At 40.5% G+C, this 23,545-nt stretch overlaps 1 long non-coding RNA gene across 1 annotated transcript; it reads right to left on the bottom strand.

The window, feature by feature from the left end:
- Nucleotides 1-241: 241 nt before the first annotated feature.
- LOC122975989 lies at nt 242-2,116 on the bottom strand. The gene is made up of 3 exons (XR_006400778.1): nt 2,064-2,116; nt 1,901-1,974; nt 242-721 (listed from the first exon to the last, which is right to left on the bottom strand). It is a non-coding gene; the product is annotated as an uncharacterized LOC122975989 (long non-coding RNA).
- Between the last annotated feature and the right edge of the window lie 21,429 nt (nt 2,117-23,545).

Here is a 23,545-nt window from a genome sequence, read left to right as displayed (position 1 = left end):
TAAATTTCTTTATAATAATAATAATAATAATAATAATAATAATAATAATAATAATAATAATAATAATAAAGATCTCTACCTACCACCTTTTGTGCACATATGTACCCCAAAGTGCTTATGAAATTAAGTAAACAAAGTTAAGCAGAATACTATATCATTTTTTTTTTGTAAGCATAAAAAAGTGATATAAGAAAATAGGTTCAAAAAAGAATGTGGAAAAAAGGTATGTGTACTAGCCTGGAATAACATGAGCCATGCTGAAGTTTTTAGTGTGTGGATGGTTTGACTCGCTCTGTGTGTGATGTTAGCAGATGTGAGTGAGACTGATAAGTGTCTCCAGCAGGTTGCTGTGCCCTGGATGTGCCATCTGTATCTAAACTGTTTCCCATGATCCCTCCTGTGAGCTGGCTGGTACACCTGGCTGCAAGGTTGGTATGTCTGGCCAGTGTACACATAACCCAGGCCACTGTGGTGTCAAAACGGACACGCCCATCTGGACTGCAAAGGCTATTTTTGCACGGTGAAACACACACCCACACACACACACACACACACACACACACTTCAAACGGACTCACCTCGCCCGCCAAACATTCCACACCAACAAGCGAGCACTTTGAACGTGGCGCCACACTGCCTCCTCGAGTGCTGGGAAGTCTATATGGACATCATCACGACCCTCTCTGCCACCCTGACCACGTCTGAAGATGACCCTGTCGACCTGCTGACAAATACCCCTCAGCAAATCAAAGAGGATGGGAAAGAGAGGGAAGAAACTGGTAGAATCTGGATTCTCTAGATTTCTCTGGATGCTGCTGGTGAAGTTAGATGCATTCTCTGCCAAACTAAACTCAATTGATATCACTTAATTTTAATATCAAACAAATGAATACAGACAAACTGTACAAAAAATATTTTCTGAAGCCAGCAAGTAAAATATGTTGTTGATTTGGTAGGGCTGAAGGAGCATCTTCATGTCAAAGGCAATAATTTGATAAATCACTAAGGTCAATCAAATAAAGTGGAACACAATGTCAGTTATAAAAATACATATTGCAATGATCAATGCCGCCTTTTGTCTGTTTCAGATTTTTGCGTGGGTCTGAAAGTGTTGCCATGTTTGGGATGAGACATGCTGCTTTCATTTTGCCTTCATACAATGTGGGTTTGAAGTTGTTTTTTTTTTTAAGTTGTTCACAAAGAAAATACATTCTTCATCTTAACATGTCACTGTCTAGTCTAACAGCAGAGACTTAAAATAAAAAGGGAAAATCAAATCGAAACTGCATAAGTTCTTGAGGTTAATGTTTCTTACAGTGCACTTCCATTCAGAATAAACACTGTGAAGCCAAACGCAACATCGACAATGACGCTGGATTATGCTTTTTGTCATAGACCGCATCACGTTGACATATTTCTGGATAAAGCCAATGAAAAATTTCAGTATTTCTATCAGCAACAGGACAAATTACATAAAGTGTACGTCAATGGGAGAAATCTGTCATAATGAATTTGAGTGTTTCACTCAGTGACTGTGCCCCTCTATCTTTACAGACAGCCAAACCTATGTTGCATTTCCTGGGTCTACCCCATTGTTGGCTGTAGTGAGATGTGTAATGTGGTTATTTTGGCATTAAGAATCCCAGATCTTTAAATAATTACTCTTAAGTGTGTGTGTTCTTGTGCGTGCCTTGGCTCACTATTATCCTAAGAGCACCAATTACTAATTACCAGTCTATCATGTCGACTGTAAGCATTCCAGCTATTTCAGATAATGTAGATGACGTAAGTTAGCTGACAGTTAGCAGAACGTTTAAGGCTTAAGGCAGACAGGCTGAACTAAGAGGTCAGCTCCTTTACATTAAAGTTGATTTACCCTAATTTCCCTCAAACATATCACCTTTCACTGTTTGTTCTTGTGGTTGTATTCTGCTCTGCACATCTGGTCCATTGGTCACCTTGCCCAAAATGCACCTGCCAACATAAATATGATGGAAATGCAGAGTGAAAATCCTGTAAAAATCAGTGTAACCTGTAATTGTAAAAGTAGTTCAGACATTTACCTCTAGACTGGTAGTAGTAGCCCAGTCTGGTGTTGGTTTATTTGTGTGGACTGTAAATAAAAAACAAATGTTAGATTTTGGCAAGCTCCATCATAAATCCAGATAGTGAAAAACCTAAGTTTCATTGTTGGGTTGAGTTGTTTTCAATTTTGTTATTTTAACAATTTCCTAAACACATCTGATTTTAAGAATTAAGATTTTGGCATTTTATTAAAACCAATTAACCATCAAGACTCAAATAAAGACGCAACTGTATTACACCACAAAACACAATCAAAATTGGCACGTTCCTTAATGGCAGGTTTGTAAGCCTCAAAGAGATCCACATTGGGCGTTGACTGCTGAAATATATTCTATCCTTGACTCATGGCCTTTTTTTATACTTCACAAAAATGATCTACAAAGCAACCTGGAGAAAATTTTGTCAAGGCACCTAAAAGTTTTACTGCAGCTCAGAGTTGTGTTAATTATACAGCATTGCTTTGTTATTAAGTACTGTTTGTGTAGGCTCCTATATAATAACTATCCATCCATCCAGGATGCTGGGAGTATATGAAATATGCCCAGCCATGTATTAAGCTTCCTGTAATTTTGTTGTCTGTATGACAGGCCCCTCAGAGCTGCTACAACTGCTAATTTCCTTGATTTCACAATAACACTAATCAGCTACAATTACATTATACACTGTGTATGCTTATGTGTTAGCATGCACACCACACAGAGCTATCTCCCAGAGGTCATTCTGGGGCCATTTCTGTCATGTCACATGTCAGGTAATTTCAACCTTTGTAGTCCTTTAACAGCTCTCTGCTTTTTTTCATTTCTGACTACATGACGTTGCACGTCTGTGTTATATCACAGATTAGGAGCAGCGACAAACACTCTCTTATGTCTTAATAGTTCTTAAGCCTTCTGCTTAATGCAACTTAATCAGAATCACATTCAGCATTGTCTTCAATTAGATATTGAATTTCTGGTGTAAAGACATTTTAACAACTAACACACATCTTACATTCATTCACACACATGTATGCACGCATGGTACCAAACCTAGCATTCAATGTAACTCAAACTGGAGGTATTTGTCCTTAAACTATAGCATAAATTGCTGCCATGTTACCTGACCACTGACCCGAGACGGCCAACCCTGTTTTTAGCAGCTTTACGTGTACAGAACCTGATCTAAGAGAAAATGTATGGCTGGAGCTAATGTTTGCCTTGAGATGGAAGGGGAGATTGTGAGAATTACGACACATTTCCCCCAGATAATCCTACATCTGGATTAAGTCTTCATGCTAGATTAGGCGCAGTCCACTATAAATAAATGCAGTGGGGGTATGACAAGGGGCAAAACAACAATGAAAATGTTACAGAGCTTCACAGGCGTTTCTGCATGCCTGCAGATGGAACGTAGAAATCCATGACTATAAAAGAGACTGTTGCGGTTGATTATCAAGAGGTTAATTGACCTACAGCACTATAAATAAACACTGTAAACAAACAATATGAATGAACATGCATAACTAGAAGCAACAAAAGGGCAAAACAGCGAAGCACTGTGAACATCTTTTCACATCAAGTAAAACTTATGATCACAAATTGGCTACCAGTATACTTTGACACCAGTTTGTGTTGTGATGATGTTGGTGGAGAGCCCTGTTTAACATGTCGCTCCAAAAGTCCCTCGCATATGATTCACATTTGATGTTTTCTTTAATTTGTCACCCATCTCATGTCACCCATGTCATCTTTATTTTAGTATATAGAAAGAAAAAAAAATACTATGGTACAATAAATCCTTTGAAACTCACCTTTTTAAAACTACTTTTGATGGACATGTTTGGATTTTCACAAGTCTGTCATAACTATACTAATAATATTTATATTCTATGCCATGTGGTTGCTATAATCATTCCTCCTCTTCATACTGGCTGTGAAGGAGTATCGTCATAGGAGCAACTACACTGTAAAAGAAAGCGGTTAAAATCTACAATCCTTGTTCTGTGCTAAAATGCATTCAAAAGTTCAGCCAAAGCTAATACAGTACGAGGCGTCAATAGTCTGCATTAGCCACATCAAGTTTATATATTCATCCTGACAGCTGGTGTAAGTTTATTGTTTTATACCGGCAACCGACCATCAGAACGTATCCCTCTGCTGCAGCTCAGCAAGAAAACCCTGCCCATGGAAACACAAAGGGGAAATTGGCATTCTTTAAAGACAGTAACTTTGAAAGTTGATTATTTAGCTAACCCAGAAGCTTCATTAGCTTCAGCTAAACTTTAAAATGTCTTGCAGTGAAGTTGCGCAATGAAGGGCCTGCCAGTTTGAGCAGGAGGAATAATTGCAGCAATAAGAGTTTTTCCACATTGTATTAAGATAGACATGAAAAATTCTGAAATTATCCTTAAATGTTTAGTGTTTTTATATCCACATCTACACTATGATGACTCTGTGCCTGTAATTTTACTTTTACTGTCATTAATGTATCTTAATCATATGATTTAATGTTCTAATGTTGTTTAAAACCCTCACTGACTACCTGGAAAAGCGCCCTATGAATAACATGTAGTATGAATTTATTATTATTACTATCTGTGAAGTATTTCTGTCTTATGATAATTGGTACTGTATGTACTTGTAGACAGTCATTTGTATTCAACAACTGCCATGGCGCCAAAGTCCTGCCAAGTTTGCTTCAGTTCTGCTAAATAAAACAGAGTTATGCTCTTCACACCAAACTCTCACATTGCCTTCCTGTAAACTCAATTTTATTTAATAATTAGAAGCATGAGGAAAATAAAGGAAAACTTGACTGTCCCTGTTTCCTTCTCTCCCTGTCGCTTTATACTCTTCCTTCTTGGATCACAGGGAGCACACAAACTTTTCCACTCCATTTCAACTTCAGATTTAACCCTGATAACTGTTCTTGTTTAATGCGCCATTGACAGTTAGCGGCACTGAGCTCCTTTAAAAACATTAACAGCAGGAAAACAGAGTGTGCCGTTTCTGTTGGGATGAGGCCTCACTGGCACACAGTCTTGTGGATATGTGCTTTAGTGAGCGTGTTTGTGCTCTCGGTGTATTGTTTGACAGTTCACTGGCACATTTCGTGCAGAGATGACTATATTTGCGATATTCTACTCTTTGTCTTACTCATTTGTTCTCCTGTGTGGCGTCACTTCTTGTCATCCGATTATTCCGAAATCGGAAGGCATCAGATTGGTCCTTTGAGACTGCCCCGACTTGCACAATCAACTAAAGATCCACAAACAAAAACATTACAATAAAAACATTATGACTACAACCTGAATCCTTTCAACAGAAAACAGGAAACTCCTTGTTTTAATTACCATCAGCCTCAATTGCTCAGAGGAAAGAAAACACCATTATGAATCCATCTGCTTTTTCCCAGCAGTTTTGCCATAAAGTGTTGACTGACTGACTACAGCCTCATATGTGCACGTCACCAAATTACGCCTCTGACGTCACCTAATTTCTCTTCATTGCGCAGTAATCATTTACATGCATGTGAAATTATGACTAACAGTGTGACAAATCAGACATGAAAGCTGCGGTTGACCTTCGGTTACCTGACCCCAGTCAACCACCTCAGCTGCATATCTCGCGGCGAGCAGCACATTGTTTTCCCCATCTGACTTCAACATGTGGTTGTGTTCATGTGTCAGTATGTTTTTGGTTTGACATCCAGCAGTTGTTATGTCTCAGATGAGTTCAGCGCCCGTATTTCAGGCCTGTTCTCGGACATGTAATGTACGATCGCATGTGTTCTAGTCAGCATTTGCTCAAACAACAGATGCCCTGCATCTTCTTCTCCCATGTCGGCCTTCATCTTTTTTCTTCTCTGCTGCTCTCAACTTGGTGATGTTTTATTTCTCATGTCTCTCTCTCTCAGTGATGAAATTCTCTAAACAGCTTTTCCCACTTGTTCACTCTTTATCACTTTTGCTCTTTATTGAGCCTACTTTCCTCACCCTTGGTATCCTTCTTTGTTTTTTTTTTCTCTCAGCTTTATTCAATTGTAAGCACAAGTACAGCTTGATCTTGTTCTGATTTACAGTAATCACGTTATCACTCCCAGGCATCCCACAGCCCCCTCCAGCTAACAATTCATCCACGTCAGAGATTTGACTGAACAGTCAGGACTGTGCGTGTGTGTATGTGTATTAGGGAATATTATGAAATGTGGAGGGGATACACATGTACTGTTTTGTGGAATGGAGGGAGATGTAATCATTTATTGATGAGGAGAGGTCAGTTACTCTTTTTTTATGCCTCTTATATCACAATCTGCTCTGCTCCAGACTGCACGTATGCTTCTCATCAACTTCGGCTGATTCATTACCCCCTGCTCTCTCTCTGTATGCGTCCATCCCACCACACAAACATGTTTTGATTTTGAAGGAACATCTCTCTATGTCTGCATTCCCTAAAAGGACAGGTTGACTTCATGCTGGACCCAGTACACACTGCCTTTTTAAGTTGCCAAAGAAATACTGCACTCTTGTTGGAGGATATGGCTCTATTACTTAAAATGCAGCCCTTTCTGTCAAGAGGCCATTAAGGTGGTTATTTAATTAAATGATTAAAGTGTTAAAGTAGCAAAACGAGGAGAAAAACTGATTTATAATTGCAGTTCTGCTCAACGCTTCAGCAATAACACTGAAAGAGAATTCCAAGAGGCCATTTAGGTGCAGATTTAAAGCTCCCATAGTATTCATATTTCATGAATTTGCCTTGAAATAGAAGTCATCTCGGGATAAGAATAATGTCTTTCATGAAGTCTTTTAAGCACAGCTTAGTTTGTATTTCTTGGATGAAGTTCTTTTGGGATAAATGGTAGAACAGGCAGAATACTGGACCCTGAATGGCAGAAATCCGCCCCCAACACACACCTTCACCTTCACCCACCTACTTACTTTAAATGATGCAAATCGACTATGTGGAGATACTCCAGGAGACAGGAGAAGTCAGACAGTTGTTACCAGTCAATACTATAGTCCAGATGTAAAGCCTTAATTGAAGTTAAAGTTCATGTAAAGATGTAATGTTGTATGTGCCATCCCGTTCAAATTCTGACCCGGTCGTCAGAATCCATGAATATACATACACAATGGCACTTTAAAAGACAGATATGTATGATTTTTGGCAAGCATAAATTAGGAAGGACTAATAAGGAAAAAAAATAACATTTTCTTGAGTTTGAAGATTATTCTTTTCTTTTTTCCCCATTAAAAAGCTGATAACTGGGAAATCAACTTCTCACCCATTAAGTTGGAACTGTTGTTTCCAAAAACAAATCACATCAGCCGGAAAAAAGTTCAGTGGTAGCCAAGTTTTTTCAGCTAATAGGCAAATTCACTGCCCACACAGAGTGAGTTTCCACAGTTGCACAGAAATTCAGGAAATACTGCAAATGTGGTGCCATTCATTTCTTATGTGTTATTTGTTGCGCAAGCTAGAAAGTGGCATTAAAATGAGCTTATGTAAGTTTTACTGCAGTTGCAACTGTGGCCAGACAAAACAATTATGAGATAATGCAAAAATGCTAAAGACGTAGCAGTTGCGCGAGGAAAAGTAGAGAAGGGGCATTAAGTCAGCGAATGGAATCAGTACTGTAAGTTACACAGCAATATACACACAGAAAAACATTAGCTAACGTTAGCTACTATAAGGTAATGGTCATACCAGACCAAATAAAGCTGTAGCTACAAAACCCCTGAGTGCTTTGAATTAATCAAGGGTGCATTTTAGTGCTTATAAATTAAATTTTATATTTGTAACTGTTAGAACATGTTATTTCTTCTTTCAAAAGTTACACAGCCTCCCTTTAAAGTCCCATAATATGTAATGGTTTACATTTGATCATTAACATTTCATGTCAGCTATATTGGGCATAATGAATTGTAAACTTTTCCACTGCTGTGTATTTTCTTCCACACACAGTCCACTAATGGCAACATTAATGTTATATTCCAGATCACACCCACTACCCTCGCCGGCTTTCATTCAGGGCCCCTTATAGCAGAAAGTGGTAACCAGTGATTGTGGGGTCTGCAGTGGGGGGCAGGGGGGGTAAAAGGGAAATGGAATGAATATTTCCCGTCCACACTGCAGGCCATACAGGTGTGACGCACCTGTCCTCCGAGACAACATTCCTCCCTGGAGCCCACAGTCCTGCTGACGCACCAAAATGTTATTCCACAGGAGAGTGGACCCATGGTGTGTGTGTGTGTGTGTGTGTGTGTGTATGTATATTGGGGGGTGGAGGGCAGTGGGGTGAGGGGGTAGGTAAGGGTCTGGGGCTTTCCCATCTTTGAGGAATCCTATCTCCAAGGCAACGAGGGAAAACAGCAACACATGGTATGAAACATTGTCGAATGAGTTGGAGGAGGCTCGGTTGCTGTACCAACCAAAACCCCCCAAAATCCCCCACTGCCACCCTGCAATATTAGTTTGTAAAATCTTGACCCCCTCCCTCATTGCCAATGACATTACGGGATAAAGCATGTACTGTAAATATGGTGACCTCCAGGAGGCATCATTTACGGAGCGTCTGACTCACAGAGGGACCGATGGCTGACCGCCAGCAGGAGGATGGTAGGTATACCTGGTTGTGGTCCTGGTTACCCAGGCAACGCGGTCCAAGGGGGCCCGTAGTGTTTGCATTGCACACAGCTGTGTGACTTGGAGGGGCTGGTGAGAGCGGGGAGTAGGGGTTGAGGGGGTGGGAGATGGGTACTAATGTCAACAATTTCACACAAGCTGCTCCTTCTTCGACCAGTCGCAGAGATAAAGGCAGAGACAGCCTGCAGCAGTGGAGAGGTGTAGCTGAGATGCCATAAATCAGCAAATTTTGCACAGAAGGTCGCTACAGTGTATAGACAAACATTTATTGAAAACACTGCCGATATTCATGCTTGCTAAGCAAATGCCTGAAGATATAATGGATGGCTTCTTGCAAGCTCATAAATAAGAAGTCAAATATTTGTATAGCAAATTCAATATAAATGCTATAAAGCTCCTAGCCCACTGACACAGATTTGGAGGAAGGCGTGACAAATGCACAAGGGACATTATGCAAATGTCAAAAGCCTTGGAAATAACCATTATTTTTTCTTGAATATTTGACAAGAGGCACGCTTTCACCCACACAATAAGCTAGCGGTATACCGGGAATCGGTAACGCTGAGCTCATCATTTTGCAGAAACTTCATCCAATAAAACAATTTATGGTTTTCTGCTGATGTACAGCTGGCAGGCCCATCGCTAATGGGTTTAAAATGTGCCGTCTCTGGCCGGGAGAGGCCGAGAGACTGGAGGAGAGAAAAAGTGGCAGAAGTTAGTGAGGAGTGAGAGAGTGTGAGGGAATTCTGATTTATGATCGCACCTCTGTCTCCAGATTTCAGCATAGCTTTTAGCTCCTCTCAAGCCTCAAAGTGGTGTGATGTTGCAATGTGTCCAGAAATCTTGACATCATTGCTTTCTTTGTGAAACCAAGGCCAAAGCCTCTGAAGTTCAAGCTCCGTCTGTGCCAGTCTGATGAGCGGCAAGCCAAACACCAGCTGACTTATGGAAGCCTTTGATGTTAGACTAGCGAGACACTTGCAATACCAGTGGACTTGTTTCTAATGGCAAGTGATGCAGAAGCTATAGGCCACCCTGAGTGGGATACACCTACAGTATAGAACGGTTTTAAATACATTTAATCTTTTATTATCCAGGTAATTGGCGAACAAGCTAATTCTTCCAACTTTAAGCAAATATTTAATAACAGACAGCGGCAAAGAGCTCAGTGTCAATCTGTCATCAAAAAGTGTTCAGCCAACTTTCCCTGGACAAATGGTCTAAAAGTATACTGCATGTGCCCCATTAAAGTGGTTAGTTGGCTTTCCAGAAGTACATTCAGTGTTTAAATAAACCATATTTCATGACTAAATCAATATAGTACACTGATTATGTTACATGTTATAGCACAAAATGCTGTACAGCAGTTAAAACGGACATTATCATTATACTTGGAGCGAATTAGTGACAGAAAACGCACAAATGTACAAATGCTGGTATTTTTCCCTTCATTGCTTTTTGGGTATCACCATGTGTAGCTGCTGCTACGCTGGCAAGTCACTATGACAATGGAGTTCCCAGTGACTCATCATGAAGCTCTCTGTTTACATTTTACCGCACACAGCCTGTGACCGAACACAAAGATTTCTGGGAACTGAGGTAAATGGGAGCGGTTTGGGGTAGGTGGATCAGGTCTTGCATAAGGTCAAGGAGTGTGTCCAGTTTGATGGCTGCCATTGTTTCTACTCCTGTCAATGTCTTGTGATTTCAAAGTTTTACACAGTAGAGCATGATGGTGTTGAATGGAAAGACTTTCTTCGGATCAGGCAAAGGAAATTATTCAAATCTGAGGGCAAGACAAGTTATTCAAGGAAACTTTTAAAAGCATCTGGTTACTTTCTTAAACTCTTCTCACACTGTGTCTTTCTTGCCAGTAGTCTTGCTGGCTGTTTGCCAGACGCCACTTCAGACAGGCCTCATTAACAAGCCTATCTGATGGTACCCACTTTAGATCCTCAAAACTCTCTTTGAACTGCCTCCGTGTCTCATGAAACAATGATATGGTGAGTTGACAGCCATTTGTCAATCTTGACCTGGACAGTCATAAATGGATCATTGGGCAGGGTCTTATCATGCTTTGAAAGTTTGAGATGTGGTGCCCCATTGACCACAGTGGTAGTGTGTGTACGTGAGTGGGGGTGCATGCATGTGTGGCCACTAACCCATTAACCCTTGTGTTTACAAGGAAGTAGTCCAGATGGATAGCCCATTGGCCACATCATCATGACCTTTTGGCCTCCGTGAAATTACATCATCATGCTGTCACCTTGTTACCATAGACCAACATTAGATCTATTAACTCATTCTTTCTAGTTTGTTTTATCTGCAGTTGGTGTAGCTTATTTTCTATGTCACGTGCAGACTCTTGAGGAAACCTAGCCGTGAAAAACAAAAAACAGCTCTCTAACTATAACCAAAGACTGAGCCACAAATACAGTCGCTCCAAATTCTTTAAATGTTTCACCTTAAAAGTCCAAGTGACAGCCTGGTTAAGTTTGGCATGGTGGTACACTACGTATCAAATGGTGACTTATTAGTATGATGACACTTCCTCTTAAAGGCCTCAGGAAGTGGATCCACTTACCCAAGATCTGTTTTACTAGTTACAGTTTTAGGAGAACGACCTTGAATGCCATAGACGTTATTACTATTCCCACTTAAGGAATTCTTTACTTACTGTAGAAAATACAGTTTTTCAGACCGTTTTAAAGGATACGTCTTAAAACCAGTAATGAATTGATCATAGTATCAAGTGTTGTCTGTGTAGCCAAAACCTAATATAGCTTATCCCTATTCCAATAAACCTCCATTGTGGTCTAAAAACTGCTAAAAACACATTAGTGGGCCACATTGTGGCATTGGGTGACATGGTCCTTCGTTTACATGAACATGGGCACTGTAAGTTTATTTTGAGTCAAAGCCACATACACCCTCCTGGTGCTGTAAATACTCACTATCCCTGCAAATGTGTATTAATCCACAGCTGAAAATAGTCCCTGACAAAAGTGCTATTTACTACATTTGGTTAACATTTGCTAATAGATACAGTGCCCAGACAGTTAAGGAAATTACTCAGAAACTGAAACTTTGAGACCTGTTTTTATAGGTTTACATCTTCATGGGAACCAACGGCCTTTGGACCACAGACAGGGTAGGAAAATCTGAATGCACTGAGAGACAAAATAACTTATGGTTAGCTTTGGTTAGTTAATTACATTAGTTACTTAACATTAGTTAACTCATTGCAAATTTACGTTTCCCATTAAGTGTTATAACATTTTGTGTTTATGTTGGAAGAACAGGACCCTCTTCCTGTTTTGTGCCATAAAGCACTTCTCAGTAATGGCCCCTGTGGTCTACTCTGTCTTCAAATTTATATGGGCATGTTCCATACAGTAGATGTTAACATACTACACATGCTGCAGTCGCTTTAAAAACAGTATTAATTTAATCTTGATGCCAACACAAATCCAAACCATCCCTTAGTGGTTGCTGTTAACATATATTTCTAAGAGTCCACATTCCCTGTAGTCAGCTGAGTTCTCGGTGCAGGAGGGTGCAGGGGTCTGTAGCCTCTTCTGTGTCTGTGTGCCATTAACATGTCGCCACTCTGTCCCACAAAGCCGCTAATAGCAGAGTCCTGAAGGAGACTGCTTTCCACAAGGGGAATCTGTGGCCACAACAAGGTCACTCTTGGGTTTGGATGGAAAACAGAGAGGTCTGCATGCCATTTCTAAAACTGCGTGTCATGTTCTTCAGTATATTTCAGAAAGAGGATATATAAAGTCATACAGTGCAGGTAAAGGCAGAGTCGTGGAAAGAGATGCTTTACGTACTTTTTGTTACGTACATCTGTGTATGTGCATTACTGTGTACGTGTAGTTTGTGTTTCTGCTTGGATTACAGAGACCGTGGAGAAGGCCTCACATCTGGCAGGCTGTCTGCCCGCCCTGGTGATGGGCTCCAGTTGTGGCACTAGGCAACCGTTGTCAAGGGGAGGGGCCAACTGGAGCAGGACCAGCTGGTAATGTATCATCCCTCCATCCCATGTGCCAAGTGAGCATGTGCTGAATCTGACAATCAGGCTATGAGGATTCTGACTCATCTGTAGATATTAAAGCAGAATTGGTTCCCACAGCACAGAAAGATAAAGCTATTCAGGTTTTTTGTGTACTGTAAGAGAAGTGAGTGTGACTGTGAGTGTCCATATAAGTCTTTATTGTTGTATGTCTGAAAAGGAATCTTGGTTAAGATATCCGGAAATCCCTTTCATTTGTTAGGACTTGCCTCTCAAATCCCAATTATGGAAATGTAAAGCCTGAGATATGAGGCTGCTGATGTGTTGGTGAGTCGGAGTGGCTGCGGTTGTTATCTAGACTTAAGTCCTGGAAATAACAAAGGAACACTGTGCTCCTCTGTCTGGCACCACAGACCTACCTGGATGGGGAAGGACGGGGGTGGGAAGGAGCGAAGGAGGGGTGGGAGAGCGTAAAAAAAAAAAAGGCAATGACAAGCCAGCATGGTAAGGCAAAAAGAAGAGAAAAAGAAAGAAAGGAGATTTCTTCCTATCTGGCAAAAACAGCAGTTGAGAGAAAGAGCGAGAGAGGAAAGCTGGGTTCATATAGAGTCAGCACATGCTGGGAGATAGCAGACAGCCTGGCTGTGAGAGATTATTGTCACATTAAAAAGACCATAAAAATTAAAGAAACGGGTCCAGCAGAGCTCATGGGTTCACAGCTGGGTTTACCTGGAGAGCAGGAATCGATAGCGAGGAGAAAGTGCTCTCGAAGGCCTCATAGAGGAGCCGTGTATCATTTGGAGTCTGCCTTTGTTTCCTTTTCCTCTGGAAAAAGGTATATATCTTCTGTCAAGTGTTCCATGAGTTGGTTCTCTCCTCCAACTGGGACACACTGTGATGCACGCATGCACATACACTCATAAACACAATATGCACAGTGTTCCTGCCAAGATACATAATCATATCCACGCTGTATAGACTTGCTGGTGTGCTGGCCTTGTGGCAGGCTGAGGAGGGGAGGGAGAGGAGATGATGAAAGCAGGCGGCAAGCTAACAATGTTCTGCTGAAGAAATACTATCACAAACACACTTTTTTCAATTCAATTCAATTGTTTTTGGTCCTTATCTTAACCTCAAACATTCTGAGCTTTTGCTTCATCCTCCTGATAATGGGTGCACAGTACATACACTAGTGTAAGAAATGCACTGTTTTAGACAGCATTCTACTAAAGAACGATAGATGTGGCTTTTTTTTTGGGTGGATATCAATATTAATATTTGAGGGTTAAAAAAAGGGGGGAAGGTCAGATAATTGTATATCATCCATTTTTTTCAACATTAATGCATAACATAAACATTTTTGATCCTTTAAATATGCATATGAAATAATTGTTAACATAATTATGAACCAACCCACTCAACTTCATTATGTACAGTATAGACTGATGCTGGATTTACAGTTGTAGCATAAACTTGTAAGTGCTACCGAAAACATCTGTGGCATTCTTCTACTGGATTTATTTGTTACTTGTTGGCCAACATATGTGCCAATACTGATATAGTATCTATGAAATGCTAACAACTGCAGATGCACATGCAATTTGTAGAATATCATTTAAAGAAATGAAGAACAGAGAAGTTCTGTTTTTTCTACTTTCTATACCTAAAACATGTTCAACCAATCGTTTTTGGCATATTCTTCTACTGCTTGCGGTGTGGTTTTCTCCTTAGGCCATGACCTTGGTTGTAAAACCGCAGCATTTTTCTCCCCCACAATGCACTGCTAGAATCGCTCACAGATGACCACATGGTATATGACAATTCCCCCCTCGTTTATCATTTCAAAGACATTTTATGACTTTCCAGAACAATTTTATCCCCCAAAACATGTTCATTTTTGACTTTGACATACAGAGTCTATTGCAAATCAAAGTTGGCATGTATAAGGGATGAAAATGTCATAATCTGCTCCTCAGTCCCTCTCTGCAGCCACACTCATTCCGAGCCCTCTCCATTGCTCTCTGTCTCCAGCCCCTGCTCACTTCTCCCAGGCTATGGACTTTCCTTCAACTCCCCAGACCCACCATCTTCAAACTGTTGCTCCCAGTCTGAAAAGTGAAGCCGAATGCGGAATTGCCATAAACCTGCATTCTTTCTAATGGCCAGCAGTGGGCGACTCCACTGGTTGCAAAAAGAAGTCCGACTGTATGGAAGTCTTTAGTAAAATGACCTTACTTCTCTCTTGATTTATTACCCCAGTAAACAGTTTCATAATTCGTTTATGGTCTCAATCACTAGTTTCAAGTCTTCTTCAAAACAACATGATGTTCATTTCATAAATTATGGTCCCATTTAAAGTAAAATAGACTTAAAGCAGCATACGCTTTAGGGCGTGGCTACCTTGTGATTGACAAGTTGCTACCACAGGGACAACGTTGATTATGTAACATAATCATGGCGTAACCCCAGGTTCACAGAGTATAGACGTAGCTGTCGCTGTTTTCAGTTCATGAAACTTAATTGTAACATTTTGGTTGCCTAAAAAAAGTCTTGTTCAGCATTTGGTTGTAATAAAAGACCCTCTAAAGGAGTCAGCTAGTCAGTTTTTCCAGTAAGTACATTTAATTTAAATGGTTTTAGGCCTGTTTTTCCCAATCAAAAAATTATAGCATCATCACAGTTAACCATAGACTGAAAATGCACTGTGCTAACCAAGCTAGCAACTAGCGCTAGGGTCAACTCCACCCTCTCGTCCAAATGTGGTCACTTCTGGCTCCAAAAATCAAAGATGGCGATGGTCAAATCCAAGATGGTGATGGCCAAATCGCTAAACTCAAGGCTTAAAAAAGGCAGTCCACAAACCAATGAATGACATCATGGTGACTACATCCATATTTTTTTTTTTTAGAGTCTATGCTCCTTTCCCCATCTATACACCTTTTCAGCACTTCTCATCAGTCCTGGCCTATTCTGCCCACTCCTCACCTGCAACACATTCCCTCAGACACTCACTACTTATACTGGTCCATTTCCATTGTTCATTGCCAGATGGTAGTTGTCATGTTGCTTGTTGTCAGTGCTTTCAAGCTTCTATTTTCTGTATCCTGTTACCTGGACCTGTACCATATCTGTATCTGCTAGCCTGCCTGTCTAGACTTTTCCCTTGTCTCATCCCTGCAACTCTGTGGATTTAATATAACTGCGGTTTGAACTGTTTGCACTTGCCACCCATGCCTGTGAACTTTTGTATCTTCTTTTTTGACAATAAACTCACTGCACTGTCCCTGCCTACCTCTACAGTCTACTTGTGGGTCCTTCCCCTGCTTCCTAATACACACCACTCATGACAGAGCAAGCATATCCAAATTTACCAGATCGAAGAATATTACATTATGCTCAAGTGAGTGGCAGTAAAGTATCAAAGAATAAAATAACTATAAAAATGGATGGACCATAGTCACTGGACATTAGATGTACATAATGATTAAATATCAAAGCTTTCACAATAGCTTCTAACTATTGGGGATAATAGGAACATGTAAAAAGTCTACCTCATCATTCAGTCCTGGAGACTTAGTGGCCTTTAGAATGTTTCTCATTGGAGGAGTTTTCTTAGTCTATTACTACCTTTTATATGGTTATGTATGATTTCAAGGGCAACTGCTTTAAAGGAAGAGGGACTCCCATGTCCTGCTTTATGGTGGCTGTAGGATAGTTTGGATTTTGTGTGTGAATAGCAGTTTTATGCTCCCCGAGTCTGTCTTTAATCTCCTTTTTGTTCTCCCCACATAGAAAAATCCACAGGGGCATTCAAGGCGATATACCAGAAAGGAAGTGTTGCAGTTAGCGAAGTGATTTATTCTCCATGTCTTATTGGTAAACACCATCCACAAATGTGTCTGTTTCAGAAATATTGCTGCAGATCTGTATGATCACTCTCCAGCAATCATCAAAATGACATGATACAATATATAAAAGCAACATCTGAGAAAACACTGAGTCCTTCATCTGACTGTCTTCACCAGTCTCTCATCATGCGCACACACACACACAAACACACACACACCTCTAAACTATCAGTATACAGTTACAGAGGCACACGCCCTGCATGTGCTTGGATCCACAAACACACATATAAACACAACATTTCAAATCATATGGGTTTAGACGCATGATTTAGCTCTCTAATGCAAACATAAACTGAAAAATGTCCCACCACCTGATTTGTACTGTAAGCTGTGTTTACATGCACACAAAAGGCGATGTGAAATGTAGGTCAAACCAGAAAGGCCAAAGTGGTGGTGAGTGAGTCAGGAAAAACTACATGTGCCGTCCAATCCACTCACTCCGCAGGACTGATTTTTATCTCAGAATGAAATGTCATAAGTTTGAAATTCAATCCTTTGGACTGATAGCATCTCCTGTTATTATACCACTGTTTCAGTGGATGACTCATAATTTGCCTTTTTGCCCCTTCTTATTCTCAGTGGTGAGTATGTTGCATTTTGTCAAGTGTGCACTTGATAATAACTACAAAAAACCTGTAAGAAGGAAGATCAGTTGGAGTTTGTATGAATGTGTGTGTGCGCGCGCATGCATGTATGTAGTGGGGGTCTGGTCAGCAAGCTTCCAGGCACACTATTCAGCTCCTAAAGATTTACAGGAGTGGAAAAGTTGGGAGAAAACGGCCTCTGTAATATGAATCAATTCCTCCTCTTCTTTCCCTCCCCTCCTCAGTCCTTTTCTCTCATTGTTCCCTCCTCTCATTGCGCACACACACACACACACACACACACACACACTTTTGTTTTATATCTTTGGAGAACCACGTGTGTGGAGTTTACCAAACTGGCATTTAAAGTAAACCATGGTCAGTCCGTTTACCATCCTTTTTAGGCCTTATGAAATGAAATAGTACCAAATCAGCTACAATCATGGGATATTTTTGGCAGAAATATGCAGACATTAATGCTTTTCTGAATAACATAATTGTGTTGAATATTAGTGGCTAATTCTCTCATGACAAGTATTATTTAGACTATTTGACAAACTACATTGCATTCAAAAAAAGTGAAATCTAGCCAGGCAGAGAATAAATTCAAGTTTATCTCTAATCGCTATGCCCATTTCAAATTGTTTTCCCCGTCACCCTTTCTTTCTGGCTTGCTCCATCTGGCTCTATCCTGAGTCCAAATCCTCTAGTCTCAGTTTGTGTAAAACCACTGGTGCCAGATAGGTCACTGGGATTTGCTAGACAGGGCAATACGATGAGCAGAAAATCCTAAAGTCAATTTTAGAATTTAGTGTTTTTTTGAGGAGACTTCCCTTATAAATCTAAAAACCCTATTTGGTACTGCAAGCAGAATATAGTGAGTGACTCTTGTGTTTGAATCAGGCAGTGTTTATCTGCAGTGTTTGAATTAGAATAAAAAACGATGACAGTGTTCTAAACCTGCATATGTACAGCAGACAAATTTAGCTTTGTGGGTAAAGGACAGGCCTATATTTACTAGTAGTATATCACTTCCAGACACAAGAAACTCAAATCAAATTGCTATTTTTTTTTTACATGTTGCTATCTCAGCTTGTATGGATATCTTGTCTTTTATTCACACTTCTCCCTTCTCCCTTGGCTTGTTTGGGCAAGTTCTACATCCATCCTTCCATCAATCCATCCATTATTTATTTTGCTTTTTTTTGCTGGCTTACAGCAGCACACATTTTAGTTTCAAAATTATGCACATCTATTCAGCCCTGTTTCTTCCTCTTGTTTCAGTGGAAATACAAAAAGCATCTCTTGTGCAACAGAGGATTTTTCCAAGGAAACATAGACCACTCAGCAGGTGTCTGGTGAACCACATATACACTGAACATTCATCTTCATAAACATACTGCACATGATTTCTCTCACCATTTGCAAATGCTATTAGATGGCATGAGTTTCTAGAATCAGAATCTCTTTTGTTATCATGCCAGTTATGGGAAGCTGAACCTAGTCCAGTGTGTGCGCGCCGCAGAGTTCAGATGGAGATACTGAGGCCAAGAGATACAAACATCAAGCTGCTGAAATCAGTGAAGCACATATGCAGGTCAATACTGAACATTGTGTGCTTCTGCCTCTGGAGACTAATATACTGTTTCACTCCATGGTTTTTCTCTTTTTACTTTCTCTCTCTCTCTCTTCTGCTTCAACAAACATGTACACGTACACACTGCTGTTATGTAACTTGCTAGCATTGATAGTTGGAGAGGAGCTATGGCAGTTTTAGCCTTATGTAACATGTAAGTGCAGAGAAGAACTGTTTCTTAATGGTGTCTTTCACACCTCGTATATCTCACTTTGAAGTTTCACTGCACACACAGAGAATATGGATATACAGTGTTACACGTAGGTTGTGTAGGCAAGCTATGAATGGGAAACAGATTGTGACTTCTGGGGAATATATTACTGCTTTCCTACACCAAGCAATCTCAGGCTACTACTGCAAGAGAGGCAATGGCAGAGAAGGAAAATCTGCCACATGCAGCCTTTTCTGGTGTTTTGAGGCATGGGAGCATTGTACGTTTTGTTGTAATGTGTGTACGTGTGTACATGTACCATGTATTGAATGCTGCTACACCCTCTAATTTGGGAAAGGAGGCCTGTATGCCTGACTAAGCCACTCACTGAGCTGCCTATGTCTGCATTTACAGATTTGCACTCCATTCGGTTCACACTTATCTAAAAAAATATTTTGTCGCACTGAGCATTAAAAGAAACTTGAAGAAACCACTGCTGCTAAAAAGTTGATCCAGTTAGCTTACTGTAGTAACACCATTTCAAGGTCAGACTGAAGTATTTAGCTTTGTGTAGTGCATTTCCTGGTAGGTCAAAATCACAGGTAGCAGAGCAGAGCAGATAAACAGGATGATCAGAAACAGGGAACAGATACAGGTGGTTTGAATGCAAGTAGACAACATGACAAACTGGCAGAGGACAATGGAAAGTGGGCAGCTATATATACAGACTGGGTGATTAGGCAGAATGAGAGGCATGTGAGATCAGGGATAAATAGGGAATGAGGAACAGGTGAGCAGGTGGGCGGAGGAATCAGGTGAGAAAGTTCGGGGGCATCTGGTGGACAGGTGGAGAATGGCAGGGACTGGGGCAGAAAGGGCAAAAGGAAACTGGACTAGGCAGTTATTGTGACAGGAACAATTCTTATCCTTTCTGATTTTCTCCTCCATTGCTCTCATTACAGAATCCATAAGGAGGTTGGGGATACGAGGGTGATAAAGGTACAATGCTTTATTGAGACATTAAATCTTCCTAATCTCTAAGTCTTCCAGGGTTCCTTGCCACAACATCATTGGGCCAACATCCATCATTGCATCATTTGCTTATTTTATTTATCTTGAAGACCTATTCTGAGGGACTTGTACAAATACGGGATTGAGGCCAAGAGTTGCTGAGAATTGGAGGTACAGATTGGTAAGAGTTAGGAAGAGCTTGCAACTGTTCAACACAGTTGCATCTGTATCTTGTCATCTTTAACATTGGCACTCAATTACTGTGGGTTCTTCACTATGCGTTGTCTATTTCCCTTTAAATGCTACTACATTGAATCTACACCACACTGTTACTTTTCAACACACATTCCTTACAAAGTCTAATGGGTAGCTATCTTAATATTGTGAGTTGGAATGTCGAGGGGTTGAATCACCCAATCAAAATGAAGAAAGTATTCACTCAACTTAAGCAGTTTAACACAGATATTGCCTACAGGATACACACCTGCACTCTTCAGTCAACTCCAGATTTCTGTCAGGTTGGGTGGGGCAGCACTTCCATTCTACTTTCCAGACGAAGGCAAGAAGGGGTTGATCCTTGTATTGTAAGAACGAACTCTTCAATCCAACCAAAATCACAGCTGATAGGAGCAGTAGATTTATAATTGTCTCAGGAAAACTATTTAACACAAATGTTGTCTTGGCCAGTCTATATGCTCCAAACATAGATGATGTCCACTTCCTTGATCATCTGTTTTCTCATTTCCCTGACCTGGGCTCCCACTACTTAATACTTTGGGGGAAGGGGGCCTTTAACTGTTGGTTGGACCCAGTGCTGGATCGCTCTTCCACCAAACCTGGTGTATTGAGTAAATCTGCTTTACACGTTCAGTGTTTTCTCTCCAAGTATGGAATTTCAGATATATGGTGGTATTCCTTTTCTCCCACATTCACCACAAGTACTCCAGAATAGATCATATTTTTATTGACAACAGGTTAATTCCCCATGTCTCTTCCTGTACATATCAAAGCATTGTTATATCTGACCATTCCCGTTTTGACATCACTGTTACTTCCTGGTATTCCACAGCCCATAAGGCACTGGCATTTTAACCAAATCAAATCACTTTTTTTCTTGAATCCAATAATACTCAGTCTCTGGTCTTATGGTCTGGGATGCACTCAAAGCCTATCTAAGAGTACAAATTATATCATTCACTGCAAACAAGAAAAGACAGGAGTGATTGGATCTGTCATCTAAAATCCTAGATATTGATAAACAATACACAAAGACCCAAACCCCAAAATATATAACGAAAGACCAGGACACAAAACAAAATTTGACCTCCTTACTACTCACCAAATGCAAAATGTTTTATTAAAAAGCAAAAGTACATTTTATGAACATGGTGAAAAGACAGGGAAACTGTTAGCTTATCAGTTAAAAGGACAGAGGGCTAAGCAACTTATAACATGTATTCATACAGAAAGTGGAGATGACACTTTAGACCCCACTAAAATCAGTAATACATTTAAAGATTTCTACTCCCAACTATACTCCTCCCAAGCTGATGGAGATGAAATGACAAACCCTTTCTTGATCCTCTGCCCATCCCAACTATTCCCCCAGACTTGGTGGAGAAACTAGAAGTGTTTCTAACCCAAGCAGAAATAGCCCTAGCCATATCATCAAAGCAATCTGGAAAATCACCAAGGCCGGATGGATTTCCAGCCGAATTCCATGAGGTTTTCTGCGCTCCTCTCCCCACAACTAACAACCGTTCTGTCTGAATCCCTTCGCCTGGGTTCCCTCCATCTCTAAATGAGGCATGTATAATTCTCATAGCCAAGAAGGGGAGGGACCCTGCAGAGTGTGCTTCATGCAGGCCAATCTCACTACTGAACACAGATGCTAAGATTTTAGCAAAGGTTTTGGCGCACAGACTGGAAGTCCTCCCCCAAATAATAGCAACTGATCAGACAGGCTTCATTAAAAGCCGTCACTCCTTTTTAAATGTCTGACGTCTTTTTAACATACTTTATTCACCTTCTGAAAAAGCCCCTGAGTACATCATATCCTTAGATGCAAAAAAAGCGATTGATCAAGTTGAATGGAAATACTTATTTACAGTTTTGGAAAAATTTGGATTAGGGTCGTCATTTATAGCTTGGATTAAATTATTATATGCATCTCCTTCCGCAACAGTTCAAACTAATAGTACATTTTCTCAACCTTTTGCCCTAGGCCATGGAACCTGTCAAGGGTGCCCACTGAGTCCAATCCTCTTCGAACTAGCGATCAAATCACTTGCAATTGCCCTTTGTAACAGTGTAGATATTGCCGGCATTTGGAGGAGGGGTATGGAGCACAAAGTGTCTTTATATGCAGATGACCTTTGGTTATACGTTTCAGACCCAACAACCTCTCTGTCAGCAGCACTCTTTCTGCTTAACAAATTTGGATCCCTATCAGGATACAAGATAAACCCACACAAAAGTAAACTGTTCCTTGTTAATAAGAAAGCATCTGATCTCGACTACAATGACATGCCATTTTAAATTGAAGAAAGGCAATTCACTTACACACACACACACACACACAGAAATTCAAAAATCTTATTAAAGAAAATTTCTTGACTCTACTAAATCAGGTTAAAACATTGCTACTGCAGTGGTCCGCTCTTACATTGTCCCTTGCCTGTCAAATAAACTCTATAAAAATGAATATACTCCCATCTACATATTTATTTCAATGTGTACCAGTGTTCATCCCAAAATCATTCTTTGTTTCACTTTGATATCTCCTCATATATATGGAAAAATAAAGACGTTGTGAGTAAGCAGGATCCTACTTAAGAGAATCAAATGTGACGGGGGTATGGAGCTCCCTCATATCTACCACTATTACTGGGCTGCTAACATTTGTTGTCTTGCCTTTTGGAACCACTTCTACCTTCAGCCCAACAACCCAGAATGGACATCTCTTGAGCTAAAATCAGGCCAGGATATCTCACGCCCAGCACTCCTTGGTTCACCGCTTAGCCCCTCTGACTAAATCAATAGACAACCTGGTTGTGTGCCATACCCTGAGAGATTGGGCCCAGTTCAGGAACACCTTTGGCTACAGAGACTTCTCCCGTCTGAATCCTGTTGCTTCCAACTATCTTTTCACCCCATCTTGACACGACTCAAATTTTCAGGACTGGCACACGAAAGGCATCAGATGGTTTAAAGACATGTTCAAAGATAAATGTTTTATCTCTTTCAACCAACTGTCAGAGAAATATGACTTACCCAAAACACATTTCTTTTAATATTTACAGGTCAGACACTATGTGTGCTCCATCCTACCGTGCTTTCCTGAAGAAACTGACACTGACCCTGTTGACATATTTCTTTCATTCGACCCACTATCTAAGGGTGGATTGACAATGTTATACAGAAACATTTCCATGCTGATATGTCCAACTTTGGACAGGATTAAAACAGCTGGGGAACATGATTTTGGTTATACACTATCTGCTGACCAATGGCTTTCCATCCTTAC

The sequence above is a fragment of the Thunnus albacares genome, chromosome 24, assembly GCF_914725855.1.
Source record: "Thunnus albacares chromosome 24, fThuAlb1.1, whole genome shotgun sequence".
Classification (NCBI taxonomy): Eukaryota; Metazoa; Chordata; class Actinopteri; order Scombriformes; family Scombridae; genus Thunnus; species Thunnus albacares.
The sequence above is the reverse complement of the archived record's forward strand: the minus strand, read 5'-3'. Positions and strand labels throughout refer to the sequence as shown.